This window comes from Cornus florida, unplaced genomic scaffold (assembly GCF_030987335.1).
Source record: "Cornus florida cultivar Cherokee Brave unplaced genomic scaffold, ASM3098733v1 CherokeeBrave_3.0.0_Hap2_Chr02, whole genome shotgun sequence".
In the NCBI taxonomy this organism is placed as follows: domain Eukaryota; kingdom Viridiplantae; phylum Streptophyta; class Magnoliopsida; order Cornales; family Cornaceae; genus Cornus; species Cornus florida.
The window spans coordinates 88,687,954-88,693,071 of NW_026775572.1; the positions used below are offsets into that span (position 1 = coordinate 88,687,954).

The 5,118-nt window shown below is 38.5% G+C and overlaps 1 pseudogene; it reads right to left on the reverse strand.

The window, feature by feature from the left end:
• Window positions 1–781: 781 nt before the first annotated feature.
• LOC132297999 (small nucleolar RNA R71) lies at window positions 782–880 on the reverse strand (annotated as a pseudogene).
• Between the last annotated feature and the right edge of the window lie 4,238 nt (window positions 881–5,118).

Sequence of the window (5,118 nt, forward strand, 5' to 3'; positions counted from 1 at the left end):
AGGCATAGTGTTTGTCATTCTTTGTGTTTGTTGTGTTTTGTATTGTGCATGCATGGGCGTCGTTCAATGAGACCAACTCTTGCCCCTCTTGATTTGTATCATGAATCTATCGTTAGAAATCCTAGGGGAAGAGAAAGTTCAAATAGAGCCAAACTTTCAATGGATGACCATAATGATAATCATGTTGAGGACATTGGTCACATAAACCAACAAGGTATCATTCATCCCAATGTGCACAATGAGAACATACAAGTACCATTAGGCATGCCTAGGCCATTTATTCACCAACCACCACAACAACAAGGTCAAGTTCCACATGGAATGCCAAGGCCAATGTATGCTCCACAACCTCACGTCAATAATCAAGGAATTCAAAACCAAGGTGTTCATGTTGCAACTCAAGTAGCTAATCCACCTCTTGCTTTAAGAGATCACTATGTGCCTAATGAATATAATGCACCTACATGCATCCAATTGCCTCCATTTAGAGCACATCATTATGAAATTAAGCCACAAACCATTCAAATGCTTTCTAACTATCATGAACTTCCAAGTGAAGAACCTTACAAGCATTTGGATGAGTTTCTTGAAGTATGTTCCACTGTGAAATATACGGACATGCCGGAAGAGGTTTTAAGACTCAAACTTTTTCCATTCACTTAAAAGACAAGGCAAAGTATTGGTTTAACAATCTTAGGCCTTTTTCAATCACTTCTTGGGCAGAAATGCAACAAGAGTTCTTGAAGAAGTACTATCCGATTTTTAAGACCAATGCCATAAGAACCTCAATTCGAGAATTTTCACATGGGGATGGAGAAACATTTCATGAGGCATGGGAACACTTCAATGAATTACTTAGGAAGTGTCCACATCATGATATGCCCAAATGGCAATTAGTTCAGTACTTCTTTGGGAGCTTATCGGACAACTATAAGGGTATGGTTGATGCTTCCATGGGTGGCTCTTACATTAATAGGCATAAGGATGATGTGTGGCGTCTCTATAAAAGTATGAGTGAAAATTCTTTGCATAGAACACTATCATCCAAGAATGGTAGAAATTCACAAGGTAGGAAGAGTGTTGGCTTACATCAAGTCAAACATTTAAATAAAATAGCCGCCAAAATGAAGTCTTTGTCTCAAAGGTTTGATCAATTTTTGATTAACCAAAACTCGGCGAACCAAGTATCTTCCTTCCCTAACCATTCTCGTCGTGTATCAAAAGAAACATGTATCACTTGTTCTAGTGTTCTTCATTCAACTTCTCATTGTCCTCACGGACAAGTGCAAAGTGAACTTAATGAACAAGTCAATGCGGCTTTTGTGAACCAAAGGAACAATCCTTATGGTACTCATTATAATCCAAGTTGGAGGAATCATCCGAATTTCTCTTGGAAAAACCAAGGAGAGGGCTCAAACCCTTCCCAAGGCGGTTTTCAAAGGAAGTACATTCCACCTCCACTTCAAAACCAAGGATCCCAAGGTTATAGACCCTATCAATCACAAGAGAATCAATTTGCTAATTCTCATTTTCCCAACCAATCCTATTTCCAAGGTAATACTAGAAGTCTCGACTTTGAAGAGAAAGTTTTGAATGCTTTGGGCACTTTAGAGGCTAACACTCAATTCCTTCATTCTCACTCTCAATCTATTGCAAAGCTAGAAACATAAGTAAGGCAAATAGCAAGCACTCTCAATGCAAGAGAGAAGGGAAAGATACCTATAAATGCCCCACCTAAGCAACAATGTGTTGTGGAAACCCATTCCTCGTCGAAAGGCCATGCCATTGAACATGTTAATGCAGTGACTACCTTACGGAGTGGTAAGATTGTGAACAATCGAGTTGGAGTGTCTAATGAAGAGAGTGAACCGGTACAACCTCAAGTTGTCACCCGTCCCGTTTCATATCCTATTCCTCCTTCATTGTATATACATGACCTTGTAGATGAGAAAGTCTTAAAAAATGTGCTTGACAAAGAAGTTTTGAAAAAGGATGTTGAAAAGCTTTTATTGAAAAATGATTTGAAAACTTCTTGTATTGAGGAGAGTTCAAAAGAAAATTTTAAAAAAGTGTTTGAACCAAAGGTTCCATTTCCGGATGCCTTAAAAGGATCCATTTCAAAAGACAAGCAAAAGGCAAAAACCAATGAAATCATGGAAATGTTTAGGCAAGTGAAAGTTAATCTTCCACTATTGGATGCAATCAAGCAAATTCAGGCTTATGCCAAATTCTTGAAAGACTTGTGCACCCAAAAGCAGAAGAACAAGAGCCAAGCACCAAGAAAAGTGGTTTTGACCGAGCAAGTAAGCTCAATTTTGCAACATAACACTCTTCCAAAGTTTAAGGACCCCGGTTCACCCACTAAATCATGCATTATTGGGGATCATATCATTAATCGGGTGTTTCTTGACTTAGGAGTAAGTGTTAATCTTCTTCCATACTCGGTTTATGTCAAATTGGGCTCAGATGAATTGAAACCGACGTCAGTAGTTTTGCAACTTGCCGACCGATCCATTAAGAAACCTAGGGGTATAATTGAGGATGTTTTGATAAGGATTGACAAATTCTTCTTCCCGGTTGATTTCGTTGTCATAGACACGGAACCGGTTCCCAATCCTAAGAGCCAAATTCTCGTTATCCTTGGCCGTCCTTTCTTGGCAACCGCTAATGCCAACATCAATTGTAGGACGGGGATAATGAAGATTTCATTTGGCCATATGAAGGTGAAGTTGTATATCTTTAATCCCACACCCAATTCATTTGACAAATATGAAGGAGATGTTAATGTTGTAGATGAATGTCACGATCTTCAATGTAAAGGAAATGAGCTTTTGTGTAAAACCAAAACTTTCAAAGGATCATCTTCAACCTTGCATTCTAAAAGTCTTGTTTCAAACTCCTACTTTGAAAGGGCGTGGAAGCCCAAAGGTTGTAATTGCATAGACAAGGGACCAAAGACGTCTTTTGAGCTTAGTCCAACAAGTTCTTCAAAGAACCATTTGTTGGGCGGAGTTCAAAGCATCCATCACCTCAACAAAGAGGGGATGCATCATAAGATCTTTAATCCGGGCTAAAAGAGCCCAATATCTTGCTAGAGACGTTAAAGACTAGCAAAAGCATTCGTAGGGCGTCAAAACCCTATTCCTCCCCCATTTCTATCTTTCATTTCATTTCTTACGAAGTCTAGATACTTGTTTTTGGTTCATATGCATTTCAAGGAACTTTGGTGAGGATTTTATAAGCTTTCATGTCATTATTGAGCATTTGGCAAAGTTCGATCGATCTCAAACTTGAGTTTGATCGATCAAACTCTTCTCTGCATCCAACACTTAGAAAATTTTTCGACCTGCAGAAACTTGCATCCAAATCACCTCTCTGTCCCATCGTTCGAACCAACTCCAAGATCGATTAAGAGACCTTCGATCGATCCAACTTCCAAGTTCGATCGATCTCATGACTCAACACTTAGAAAAATTTTGAGCCTGCATTAACCTGCATATTTTTAGCTCTCTATCTGATCGTTCGAAACATTCCAAGATCGATCTGAAAGTTCTTCGATCGATCCAACTTTCTAGTTCGATCGATCTCATGTTCTAACACTTAGCCAAATTTTTGAACCAAAAACCTGCATATATTTGCTCTCTGTCTGATCGATCAAACTCTTGTTTCGATCGATCACAAATCTTCATTTCATTGTTTTAACTTTAGTTTAACTTTTCAACTTTTCAAAAATCCAAAAATATTTTCATTTTCATTTTATTCTATTTTCTCTCTCATTTTATTTTGTTTTAATTTTCAACAAGTTTCCAAAAATTCAAAAATATTTTAATTTATTTAGCTTTTAATTAATTAAATTTAAATTTAAATTCAAAAAAAAAAAAATCCAAAAATACTTTGAAAAGAGTTCATCAAAGTTCGATCAATCACAACTCATCTTCGATCAATCAAACTAGTCGAGAAATGTTTTTAAAAACAGATCCAAGGGTCTAGAGATCGATAGTTTGGATCGATCCCACTCACCAAACCCTAGCCTCTCGTCCCTCTTCACTGTGAACCATCTCTCCTATCTCCGGCAACTCCTCCGGCGAGATCCAAGCATCTCGAATCTCAATTCATCTCCATCTTCTTCATCTCAAATCTTCTCAGTTCATTCTCCATTCTCTCGCCCTCTTGAGGTAAGATCCGAGACATCCTTCCCTAGATTTGAACTCTCATGCATCAATACTTGTTTCAAATGTCGTCATCATGTTGCTCTCATGTTGAATCTTCCATTCTCAAAGCTTTAGCATCCATGTCAATATATATATATATGTGTGTGTATATGTGTGCATAGATTTTGAAGATTTTATTAGATTTGGGCATTTGTGCCACGTTTAAAGTGCATTTAGGCTTGATTTGTGTTGTTGGAGGGTCCACGAACTCATTCGTATGGGCTCCATGCTTCAAAAGTCACAGATCTGTGACTGTTAGGTTTCATCGTCGCACTGTTCGATCGATCGAACAAATTTTTGATCGATTGAAGATTTGCGATCGATCCAACTAATTTTTAATCGATCCAAATTTTGTGATTGATCCAACCCAACCTTCGATCGATCCAACTTTTGTGATCGATCTCATTTCTTTTTCTGATTGATCGAATTTCACAGATCTCATATACACACTTCATTCATCTTATCTTATGTTCATGCTATCTTATATATACCCAATGCCTGTGATATTCCACATTGGATGCATTTCATACTCACATTGTTTAGCATGTTTCATATTCTGCCACTTGCTTAGAATTATGCGATATTTTGTTTTGTCTATCTTATTTGACATATATATTTCTATATTGTACTTTATATTCTATATATGTTGGCACTAACTTCTGAATTTCTATTTGCAGACTATGGCTCGCGTTAAGAGGGTAGCACATAGACACCGTCACGGCTCCAGCCGCAGACTTGACGATGGGGCTGGCCCATCTCATGTCCAAGATCCTAACCCCGAGTATACACAGAGGAGACTCCGACAGCGGACTGGGGAGACTGCGCAGCCCTCTCATACAGAGGAGCCATTACACCCTACTCCACCCCCATCGCCGGCTCATCCAACATTCACTCCATCACCATCTCC